The sequence below is a fragment of the Rhagoletis zephyria genome, unplaced genomic scaffold (assembly GCF_001687245.7).
Source record: "Rhagoletis zephyria isolate East Lansing unplaced genomic scaffold, Rhagoletis_zephyria_1.1 Rzeph_scaffold_02185, whole genome shotgun sequence".
In the NCBI taxonomy this organism is placed as follows: domain Eukaryota; kingdom Metazoa; phylum Arthropoda; class Insecta; order Diptera; family Tephritidae; genus Rhagoletis; species Rhagoletis zephyria.
In genome coordinates this window covers 45,530-58,435 of record NW_016159269.1, presented here as the reverse complement: position 1 = coordinate 58,435, position 12,906 = coordinate 45,530, and the positions used below count along the sequence as shown (strand labels likewise).

General features: G+C 36.5%; 1 protein-coding gene and 1 long non-coding RNA gene across 2 annotated transcripts in view; one reads left to right on the top strand and one right to left on the bottom strand.

The window, feature by feature from the left end:
• Nucleotides 1–8,344, bottom strand: part of LOC108366199 (uncharacterized) — an 8,409-nt gene extending 65 nt beyond the window's left edge. The window contains exons 1-2 of the long non-coding RNA XR_001848059.1: nucleotides 8,262–8,344; nucleotides 2,273–2,274 (exon numbers count right to left, since the gene is read on the bottom strand). This is a non-coding gene — a long non-coding RNA (uncharacterized LOC108366199). The remainder of the gene's footprint in view (nucleotides 1–2,272; nucleotides 2,275–8,261) is intronic.
• LOC108366197 (uncharacterized) overlaps nucleotides 1,612–12,906 on the top strand; it is a 33,656-nt gene continuing 22,361 nt past the window's right edge. The window contains exon 1 of the mRNA XM_017620514.1: nucleotides 1,612–1,757. The gene's annotated coding sequence lies outside the window, so the exon portion shown is untranslated. The remainder of the gene's footprint in view (nucleotides 1,758–12,906) is intronic.

Below are 12,906 nucleotides of genomic sequence, written 5' to 3'. Positions count from 1 at the left end.
TGTACACACGATAACTCGAGTAACAATTGAGATATCTTAACGAAACTTGGTACGTGGACTTCTTTTGGGCATAGGACGGATGGTATTGAAAATGGGCGAAATCGGACAATAACCACGCCTACCTCCCATATAACGGTTGCAAAGGATGGATCAATGCTTCGAGAAGCAAACAAATTTACTAGGAAAGAAAGTTGCATCAATTTTTATTTTTTCCAATTTCAATTTTTTATTTTTTATAATTTTTTGTATTTCACATGGCACGCTTTGATTTAGAAGAAAAAATTCAGAACAGTTTTTGACACTTTCGATACCAGAAGCAACAACAAAATACACGCAAATGTTGTTTTGGCTCTACTGATACTACCTGTTTAATGTGCCTTGGCTGAAGCTGTTTTTTTTTATTTTTGCGCTGTGCTAGCTGAGTATAAAAAGAGAAAAAAATAGAGAGAAATATATATGTGGTTTGTTGATGCTGTCTAAACACAAACGCATGAAAGGCAAACGGTCTAGCAATGCGTGGTATTGTTGATCAACTTAATACTTTAATTAAACATACTTATTATTAAAATTTCATTTTAAAAATACCACTGTGTCCTATTGTGGTAGAAATATGCCATTTTAAAACTTGAATCATAGAAATCGACCCAGTAAATCGGCTGTTTTGCTCTCACGTTTTTTTGGGTTTTAATTTTATATGTTTATAGTATAGACAGAAGATAACGAAAACTAACAAAACCAACAACCACATGATCAAGTGTAAATTTCAGCTGAATAGCTGCTCTTGATTGTAGTTGGCTCACATGAAAAAAGTGGAAAAGGCAACAACAGTTTATAAGGCGACTGGCTGAGTCAGCTGGGGTCGTCGGTTCGAATCCCGCTGAAGAAGTCTGATGAGGAAATGTGATGATTTCCAAAATACCTATCACTTATACCATTTATAAATTATTGTTAGTTTATCCACACTAGTTTTCATTAAAAAACGGCCTTAAGCTCAATAAAATTGTTGAATATATTTGATCAATAATAATAATAGATTGGCGCTCACGCATATGTTAGTGTTTGCCCGAGCTTCTCCTCCGATTTGTGGCGTGCGCCTTGATGCAGTCACACAAAGCGGAGGGACCTATAGTTTTACTCAATTGTATTTTTATGAGAATCTGTTTTTCATATCGAGGGACGGCCGGTGCGAAGAAAACCCCGTTTAGAGTAGAAGCGCGCACTGCTGACCACTACACCACAGCGGTCGATATTTGATTAAACTTATACATTTTGTTTATCTTTTTTTATCTGGAACTCGTTTGAAAAAGGAACCAACTTTTAGGCCAGCTCATACACTATCTGTGTGCGAAACAAGCATACATTATATCATATTTTAGTAGGATTAGTAGGAAGTAGGATGTATATAAACAAAGAAAACCAAATTAGAAAATTACTTTGAAATGACAAACGTACACAAAGTTCGTCGTTCATCGTTCGTCGTTTAGGCTACGCATATTTTAAATCTAACTTGATCTTCCAGGGTTAAACTATTAGATGTGTCTATGTAACTACATAATTATATGTGAAAAGCTAAATATTATTTTTTTCCTTATAATATACATTTTAAGCCGAAACTGTTCCAGCATCAATAGTTGTACTTCACGTCCCCAGCAAAGACATCGTGGCATATTACCAAAGAACGGACCGAAGAATAATCATCAACTGCATAACTTTCAGCAAAATTACAGCAGAGCTACTTGTTAGCATTTCCATCCAAGGTAAGTTAAAGTGTTGAAAATTTGTATGTATGTACATTAGACCGTACGACCTTACAAGCAAAAAAAAGTTCACCGTAAAAAGTTTTTGAGGACTTATTCCTTTCCATGTAAGTAATGCATATTTCAAGTAGTCGCCTTTCTTCTGGATTGGGATATGCGTTCTTCTGATCAAATTCTGCGTAAGGGTTGATACATGCAGCTTATCAACTCCTCGCTCCGTACTTGATTATCTCAGCTGGCAGGCTGTGAGCTCCAGCAGCTTTGTAGTTCTTCACATAGCTCGTATTGCGCCCGATCACAACGTGGCCTTGTAAGCGGCATCTTTTTTCTCTGCAGCTTATTGGCACTCCTGATCGTAGCAGTGGTTCTTTCGGGCTCGCTGAAATCCGATAACTTCTGCGGCGGCGGTAGTTAAGTGTGGTTCCACTGCTTGCATCTGTCTGTTTATTCAAGAGTGCTCTCTGAGAGATCGGGTTTGAGAGTCGAGTAGCGACTCAAAGCAAAGAGCCTTGTACGCCTCGTCCTTTTCTTCCGTCGGGGAAAGCGTGCAGATTAGCGAGGTGTTGAAGAATCTCGCTTTGATGCGGATTATGACTAGACGCTTGTCCATGGGCTAAATGACAGTACTCGTCGACGGAATCTCTCTCCTACCACCGCTGTAGTAGACGTCGCAAGGCCCCAGGCATTTCTTACTAGCCACTTCCATCGTATTTATTGGATGGTGGTGTTGCCAGTTTTTGTCGGGCAGAGGAAGCTTTCTCATTAAGGATGCGGACATTCCTGGTACTTGTCCTCAAATCTTAGTCCTTTAAACGTTTGTCGTGGTCGTCATCAAAAGGGGCTCTCATCCGAGGCAGCAGCAGCTTTTCGAAATCAGCTGTTTTTTAGCAAACAATACAGCAATGGGAGCTAGCTGTACTGCTCAGTTTAGCCCAAATTCTAAATTAACTGCCAGTGCCTTCATCGCAGCAAACTTCTCATGTTGAATTTGGCATACATGATATGCAGCCAACTTCTGTTTATGTCACTGAAGCCTAAAAGGCAACAACAAAAATGAAAACAAACAAAAGGGAATGTTAAAAAAGGAGTCACTGACAACGCCGTATCGTGTTTGTTGCGGTAGTAACTGTCAATATTAGCAGTAACAGCTGATTTTTAAAACTGTCACTGCCACTGCCACTGCGTTATTGTATTTTGGGGTTTTAAACCAGCGGTCTACAAAAGTTAAACTGTGTCTGTGTAGGTGAGCACAAGCCTTGCAAAAATCGTTGGACCATGCAGTCTATTTGTGGTATATTGGAGTACTTACAAAAGTTCTCATCTGCCATGCTTTAGTGGACCAACTCGTGTCTCTGGACCAGCTTGTTACCCGATCACTGCTAGCGAAATGTGATTGAAGTTGAGCATTTGAAACCACATTTGCATGTCTGGCTGTAGCTAAACTTGCTGCTTGCTGTTATTTGTTAGCTCCCAGCAGGTTCGGGTTCGAATGCCGTCAGAGCCAACATGTAATTTTATATTTTTGTTTTTGGTTTTTATTAATTGCGAAAAAGCATATGTGAAGTGAAGAATAAAAGCGTGTACAAACAAATAAATATATAAATAATTCCATTGTTAATATGTTGGAGTAGTTTTGTGCTACTCTGATGTAAGGCAGAGCTGGAGTATATGGTCCTGCCCTGCGACATCGCACTATGGGAAATTTGACCCTATTTTGTGGCCAAAATTCTAAGAGCTGAGATATCAATTTTAAACTTGGCCCAGTAGTAGATCTAGAAGTAGTGGCCTTGCCGCGCCAAAATTAACCCGTAATGGTCACACCTCCAAAAAAATAGCGTAATGGTCACACGGGGTCCAGTGGACCACAACCCAATAAACAGATGCCTCGTACGTTCTATTTTAAATATTGACTCGAATCCTACACTGACCTTAAGTCTAAACTTTCTCTTTGTTATCTGACAGGTTTCTTTCCAAATTTTAAATTATAACACCGTAAACTATTTCATAAAACTCATGATTTTGTACCAAGTAGTTACCTAAGAAAAATCATAATTTCTTTAATATCGCACAAAATCGCAGTATAAGATTATGGGGAAATAAGAGACCAGAGACTATTCTACCGATTTATGATGAGTTTTTTTAAACGTTTTTAAACATTTTTTAAAACACTAAAAAACTTTTTTTAATTGTACGATTTCACTTAAAAGTCACTTAAATGCGGACGTGTCTTTGGCATAACCTTTAAACTATAATGCAGTTTTTAATTGGAAAATATTCTTCTGACCGTCACTCTTTCTTTCCACTTTTCACGTTTGAAAAGCAGCAAATACATTACGAGATACACGCATTTGAAAGTGGCACAAAATCAAGCTACACATTTTTCGTTTACAGAAAATTTCGAAACTATCTGTTTGAGGGTAAGTCAATTTATCGAAAAACAGAGTATACAGATTTTTACTCTGAAGTATTTTCTGTAAGATAAGACAAAAAAAATAATAATTTCAACCAAGTCAAGAAATTGACTTTTGGCTACAGAATAGGCTCAAATTTCATATAGTGCATCGCAATGTTAATTGGACGACAAAATTTTTATATGAATTATGGTTAATTTTGGAGTACTCCTTGACCCCTAGGGTACTCCCTAGTACTCTTTACCAGCGTTGATAATTTCGATACAATTGTACTTTTTTGATACTACCCAGCAATTTTTAGTACAATTTTATCTGTAGCCAAAATTTGGCAGCACTTTATTCGTTAAGTTATACAGCACTGTTTTGATTAATTTCTGAAGTGATAGATTTAGAATCGCATAAAATTGATACACAAGACGTTTATTGTGGAGCGGAAGCAGAATTGTTCATTTGTTTTACTATGAAAAAAAAAATTATTTTAATGACGAAGTTCTAATTTGCGCTTCAAAACTGAACCTTTCTTAAGTATTATCAGTCAATATGCAAATCATTGTTCCACTTATACACTTATTGTTTAAGAAATGTGAAATTGCTAGAATAGAAGACAGCAACACAGAATTTAGGGCTGAACACCTTGATTTAAAAAGTTTTGTCAATCTGAATATTTGCGAGTTTTGGGGAAAAGTAAGAAAAATATTTTAAATGAGCCACTGTTTCAAACAAATACAACATCGCTCAAGGAGTGTTATCGATTGCACATCCTTCAGTCAATATTGAAAGGATCTTCTCCATATAAAAATTAATACAAAACAAAATGTCGAAATAGACTTTAATTAGAAACACTTTCTCTTTAATAACAACTAGAGATTGTCTTAACTCTAGTGGGCAATGCTTTTATAAACTAACATTGAAAAAACGTTTATGCACGTTTGAAACTACGATGAATTATTTGCTGAGTTATTAATTTTTTGGAACTTACTGGCAACTTAGTAAACGCATGCCCGACGACTGGAATTTAAGAGTGCTCTGCCCAATCCACAAGAAAGGTGACCCCGCCATTCGCGCCAACTACCGCGGGATCAGCCTTCTAAGCATAGGTTACAAGGTCTTATCGAGCGTATTGTGTGATAGACTGAAGCCCTCCGTCAATGGACTGATTGGGCCTTATCGGTGTGGCTTTAGACCTGGAAAATCCTCCACAGACAAGGTATTCACAATACGCCAAATCTTGGAAAAGACCCGCGCGAAACCGATCGACACTCACCACCTATTTGTCGACTTTAAAGCCGCTTTTGACAGCACTAAAAGGAGTTGCCTGGTGGTAAACGAGGACAAGACGAAGTATCTCCTGTCATCAAACAAACAGTCAGCACATTCGCGCCTTGGAACCCACTTCACTGTTGAAACTTAAAATTTCGAGAAATTAGAGAGAGTAGAGAAGAGGGAGGCCCCCACTGCGATGGAAAGATCAGGTGGCTTCACTTGGCGTTTCCAATTGGCGTCAGTTGGCACAGAAGAGAAACGACTGGCGTGCTTTGCTGAACTCGGCCAAAATCGCTTAGACGGTTACATCGCCAAAAAGAAGTAGAAGAAGATTAAGTATAATTATAAGTTCTGATGTACTATAAATCTCATTCACGCTTTGTAATATATGTATAATAAAAATAAAGGGTATATAGTAATAATTCTGTTTACTATTTTCGCGAACTATTAGAACAGTCTGCTTTTATCTATGGCTACAAAGAGGGATGAGTTTACTGTGTATTTCTGTCTGCGCAGTCTGCGCATGGGCCTGCTTTCTTTTTGGCACGAAATGACAAACTGATACTTAGAGCCTCCTTTGGTAGAAAGTACGTCGTTAGATTTCCTACAATGGAACAATGGAGAGATCCACACACTCTCTTTTGAAGCTCGGTGAAAACTTTATATACTGACGGCTCAAAGGCGGGAAACGGTACTGGAGTTGGATGACATCTGGATGGAAACTTCAGAATCTTTATCGCTTTGGGTGCAATAACAACGGTCTTTCAATCGGAGGTCTTTGCAATACTGAAAGTGGAAGACTGGATAACTGGCGAAAGGTGGCGCGGACATAAAATCAGGATCTGCAGTGACAGCCAAGCTACCCTAAAGGCCCTGGAAACCGCTCGAAACTCTTAAAAGTTAGTCCATGAATCTAAGTTGGGGCTGAACTCCGTTACAAGATGGAATGAGCTTGACCTTGTGTGGGTGCCAGGACACCACAATGTTCAAGGTAACGAACTGGCTGATGAATTGGCGAACTGCGGTTCTCTGGAGTGCCCAATTGTAGGGCCAAGCGTAGCGGGAACGATCTGGTGCATCAAGGATCTCATAAGCAAAACTCATAAGAGCCGTTGGTGCACTATTGACAGCTGAAAAACAACCAAGTGTTTCCTGATAAGGCCTGACAGGGTGGTAGCAAAATTGCTTCTTGGACAAAGAAGGAGTGATCTAAGAGCCCTGGCAGGACTGATTACGGGGCACAATCCATGGGGACGACATATGGTCACCATAGGCATCATCGACGATCCACTGTGAAAATCGTGTTTGGAGGACGAGGATAGTACAGAACATTTTCTCTGCCGCTGTCCGGCCTTCGCCAGATGGTACATTTTTGGGTCGGATGTACTGAGAATGGACGACGTACATTCTGTTTCCTACAACAAATTGCTAAAATTCATAAAGGAGTCTGGCAACCACCACCTACATATCCCTTTCCTCTAAATCCTGTTTCTTGGCCTTACGTACAATGAGCAATACTGCTTGAGTGCTCGGAAAAATTTGTTTTTGGTTTTTCCGGTCACCCACAATTCTATTCCATTCCATTCCACTCATCATGCCTGTGCTGGTGTATAGCGCGGAGGCATGGACAATGAAAATATCTGATGAAGCGGCTCTTGGAGTTTTCGAGAGAAAGATTCTGCGAAAAATTTACGGACCTTCTTTACGCGTTGGTGATGGCGATGAGCTTTACAACGATATAGACATAGTGCAGCGAATTAAAATTCAGCGGCTCCGCTGGCTTGGCCACACTCAGAAAATACATTCCTCGATGCTAGGAAAAAAGTATATTATTCTAAGGAAATATTACCTTGAAATGCCCACAATGACATGGCTGCCTTGATATGAGTACACGATTTGACTCAGTTAAAGGAAAATACAATTCCTCAGTTTTTAGGAAAAATTTACTTGCCATTTCATCCCCCGTGAAAGGAATAAGTTTGTAATTTTGCTCGTGGCGCTCAAACAGTGGCAAAGGCCGACAGAGCAGAGCTCTGGAGTGCTAGTCGAGAGAAACAAGGTTCGAGTCCCAGAGCAGGAATTTTTTTTTTTTTAATATTTTTTTATTTTTTTTTATTTTGGTAAGTGTAATTTTTTAAATTGTATTTAAAAAAAATAATAATTTATTTTTTATGGTATTTGAGTATTTAGGTTTTTCCATATATGAAATTAATTTTACAATTTGTAATTTATAATTAAATTTAAATAATTGACTTAGGTAGAGTACAATAAGGCCCGCGGAAATACCGCCCATGGGCTTTATTTCCTTAAAAAAAAAATAAAGCCCGCAGGAGTTATTGCCTTTACGAAAAAGAAATTAAGTGCGCGGGCTTTATTGCCTTTTGCCGGTGGGCATGATTTCCCTTTCGATATGGCAATAACGCCCGTGGGCTTTATTTCCTAATAAATGAAATAAAGCCCGTGGGCTTTTAGAATATGCACATCCAAAATCCTGTCCTAAATAAAAACTAACTAATATGATAACATTGAACTAAATATTTGTCTTCCTTTATTATACGAAGAAATTGAAATTAACAAGTTTCAACGCATATATTTAATACATATGTATGTATGTATGTACATGTGTATGAAAATTAAATAGTTCAAAGTTTCAACAAAAAAAAGGAACATGAAAAAGTGTAATGAATACTTGTCGAATAATTTGACGGCAAATTGGACAGAAAATGCTGGTATTTCCATTTAGATTAGTACGACTACTGTGCTCTGCAAAGCAATCTGTGCAAAGTTTAAAATGATTGGCCGAGCTTCTCCTCCGATTGGCGGTGTGTACCTTGATGTCACACAAACCACTCGACCACGGCTGATTTATGTTATTCTGCCTTTTACCCATTTTTGTTGTTTGCGAAAATTTTCAGTCGCCCTCTCAGTTAAAACAACCCGTGCGTCATCCACATCATCACATTATTTCTGCAGCGTGGGTACACAAACAACCCCAACTCCACATCGTACATTCATATAGAGCATTTAAATAATGTAAGTACAGGTAAGTACAGTGAAACCCGCTTTACCATTTAACCTATAATTTTCGCCTTTTAAGTGCTCTTTTAAAATTCCTTAAAATATTTACATATTTTAAAATTCAGTAGCAGCGTTACACACCTTCGGCAAAAAAATTCTAAAAAATCAACGGTAATTTTTAGCCAATTGAAACTTGCACATTATTACAGTAAAATTGAATGGTCTATAAGACTGTATACTCAAAAAACACTTCTGAGAAAAAACATTTTAAATTTTGGCGATTTTTTATATATATATAAAATTTGTAAGATTAGGTTTATAAGGTATGTATTAGGGAATGGNTCTAAAAAATCAACGGTAATTTTTAGCCAATTGAAACTTGCACATTATTACAGTAAAATTGAATGGTCTATAAGACTGTATACTCAAAAAACACTTCTGAGAAAAAACATTTTAAATTTTGGCGATTTTTTATATATATATAAAATTTGTAAGATTAGGTTTATAAGGTATGTATTAGGGAATGGACTGTATTTTAATTGAAAAATCTTAAATAATGCTACGGTCTTGCTTTTAAACTACACCAGTACTTCATTACATGTTCATGTTTTATTCAAAGATTCACAGTTGGTGCTCAACCGCGGCGGTCCGCGTTTTTGCGCCGGTGACAGGTAATAAGGTCAATGGAAATAAGGTCAATTGATTTTATTTCCCACCCTGGTGCGAAATAAAGTCAACAAAAATTTGGAAATAAAGTCATTGACGCTATTTCCTCATTCAAATGGAAATAGCGTCAACAATGCTTAAAATATATCGATTTATAGAAAAAAAGGTTCTTACAATAAACATTGCCCCGTAAGTGTTGTTTTTAAACAGATGAAAATGGTTATTGCGAAATCCTCAGTGTTGTGATATTAATCCACACACAATCATGAACTACCACCATTTTATTTTATAAAAAAAATTTAAATTACGAATATGTAAAAACACGATGTGAAAAACTAAACGCCTGCGCACAGCTGTAATACGAGAAATATTTGGAGAAAGAGTGTAGAAATGATCCATAACTTGCAAAACATGTTTCGTTTCCACAAAAATAAAGTGAACACTATTAAATTGAAGAAACAGTCCATGACCAAAAACCCCGGAGGAACACTGAAAGAATTCTGTGTTTTAAATTAGCATATTTTGAACGAATTCGGAATGTCTAAGGTGGAAAAGAAACCAACCTTTCTATAAGGAAACAATTATAGAAAAAGAATTTTCTTACACTGTATTCATGTCTCCGCCAGCAATTTGTGACGACATCATTTAAAAGCAGCTAAGGAGAATGACGACACTATTTATTAGATGGCACATTCAACGAGCCAATGTGCCAAAATGCGGGTATAAACAATTATTGATTATTTAATATCGGAACCGAGATCATATAAGTTAATTGATTGGTTTTCACACACTTTTGAAACACAAATTATATGCTTTTTTACTGCAGACAAGTTGTTGCCGCAAAACACAGCAGAAATTTTCCAATCAGGGCCGGCAAATCTCCTTAGTTATGAGGTGCCATATTGAGGATAAAAAAGTGCCAAATTGAAAAATAAAAGTGCCAAAAAAGGTGTCATTCCTTTTAATCATTCACATTTAGCAATAAAATAAAGCTACATTTTCCAAACAAAAGTGCAATGATAAAATAAGATAAAACAGTTGAATAGCCTTCATAAATTAGAAAATTTAGTTGAGAAAAAGAAGTGCACGCAAAGGATTTCACAAAAATGTATTGAAATGTAATTTTTTTTACAAAAGTGCCATTTTGGTACTTTGTGTCAAATTGAAAAATTAAGTGCCATTTGAAGTAAAATAGGGACAAATGGCTCGGTTTGAGCCAAGTTGGCATCCCTACTTCTAATAACTTAGAAATATAAAAATGTGAAATATCGAGGGCTTGAATTCATTATTAAACTCTATCTGCAATTTGCACAAAAACTAATTTGCGATTTTAGTAACCATCTGGGACTTATTACCTGTCGTTATATAAGGTAGCATTAATATCACTGATGACAGTTAAAGCTTAGGTGGATTTTTATATCAGAATCTCATCTTTGTGAAAAGTGTGCAGATAGAGGGTATTTTATTGAATATAAGCCCTCTATGTTTAAAATATATACAAATTTTATTTCAACGTATACAGAAAATAAATCTACCTGCGTTACTGCATGGCGGGAGACGAGGAAGGGGGGCCGGGGGGCCGCGGCGTAGCATGACGTGGTGTGCGCGGTGACGCGGGCCGCCGCGAAGCTAAGCAAATTTAATGTTTGAAAGAGAAATAATGTCAATGGATTTTATTTCGTTTTTAAGAAGGTTATAATGTCAATTGACCTTATTTCCGTTGATCTTATTACCTGTCACCTTTGCGCCACCACTGAAAAACCTAAGATGCTGAGAACAAATATGCGCATCGCATTGAAGGCTAACAGTAACAATTTACCTTTAATTTCCAATAAATCGCTTATCAGTTATTGGCAAAAATACCGTTCGATTTTATGCGTATTCTGCAGAAGGGAATTTAAAGCAGAACTACACTGTATGCAAAATTAGAGAGCTATTCGTTTAAAATACGTTCCGTTTTATGCAAATGTATGCCTGTATTCATAATTGGAATGTTTCAGTAAAATAAAGCCAGATAAAATACTACTCATGGGCTTTACTTCCTTTTTTATGAAATATATCAAGCGGGCGGCCATTATTGCTCTTTTGCTCTTATAAAAAGCGGGAAAATGTGATTTTGTATTTCGAAACTGTATGGCGGAAAGTGTGTTCTAATATCTATTTGATACACAAAAACTGATCACGGCTGTACTTTTTGCTGATATATTACATACATATGTTCCATTTAGTTAAACAATATAAGAATATTGTAGTATGTACCACAAAAACGTATATTTTCTATAAAAAATCATAACTCAGAAAAAAAAATCTTCGCTATTAGAGATTTGGGTTGATTGTAGTTCAATGTGTCTCTTTCCCGGTAAAAAAGTTTGAGAGAAAAAAAAATACACTTTTTGAGAAATTAAATTTAAAAAAAAATTTGTACTTTTTGTTAATTGTTAAATAAAACATTTTAAATATTGAAAATCAATAATTATATCATTCTATCTTGAAGTGACAAGAATTACTGACATTTGAGTAAAAACATTGTTGGAATCTATTAAATTTTGACAAAGTTATGGGCATTTTAAAAAAAAATTCTCACTGTGAATTCGATAATAGATTTTTGCCTGAAAAACAAAATCGCGTTTAATTCGGCAGAAAAATTTTTCCGAGCCAAAAGAAAAAATACGTGTCTCATTATTTGGACCAACAAACAATGTATTTGAGTTTGGTCGAAATTAAAAATCATGCTCGTACCTGACCGGTTGTCTGGAAATGGAAAGCATCTGAGTAAATTTACTTCCTCAAATAAATGACGCCCTGTTTTTAGCATGAACCCGTATTAAGTAAAACATCTCAAATAGAGCAATTTTTTCGCAAGATTAAGGAAAAAACAGTAACTCTAAAATAAGGATACTATTTTCTTGTTTTAAGGAAATGATTTTTTCTAAGTAAAATTCAGCGGCTCCGCTGGCTTGGCCATGTCTTTCGAATGCACAGAAACACTCCTACTTTGAAAGTATTCAACGCGGGCTGCGATGCTGGTAACAGAGGAAGAGGAAGGCCGATGCGTTGTAAAGACCAGGTGGCGAGGGACTTGGACTTCCCTTGGCATTTCCAATTGGCGTCAGTTGGCACAGAAGAGAAATGACTGGCGCACTGTTTTTGACTCGGCCAAAATCGCTTAGGTGGTTACAGAGCCAATAAAGAAGAAGACGAAGTTTAGCTTCAAAACTTAAAATAATTTGCGACAAATCAAAAATATTTTCATTCTCTCCTTGACAAATTCAAGTTTTGCAAATGTTCCATCATACCGGTAAGAATATTAAGTCAGAAAGCCTATTTCCATTCTCAAATTTCGGGTAATGTTCCGATCTCAATTTGCGTATGTGTATAAAAAAGAATAAAATAAAAAACAACACAAAGGAAAGAATGTCCAAAGAAATACGTATTTTGAAAAGTAAAAAGAGCCAAAATGTTCTAAGCATAGAGAAAGTAAAAAGAGCCGCGCTTTTCTACGCAAAGAGTCACGTTTGCACACCGTTGACATAGTATGCACTTGTAGTAGTATGTATTATGTAGTATCATAGATGGGCACTTTTCAGTACCAGTAAAAATGCAGTAAATATAATTTTATACTGATTACTGGAAAAAATTGCAGTAAAAATATTTCTTTACTGATTACTGGAAAAAATTTGCAGTAAACATATTTTTTTACTGATTACTTAAAAAATTTGCAGCAAAAATACTGATAATGTAATTTGATTTGCATTCTTCTTCTTCTTAATTGGCGCTGTAACCGCCTAAGC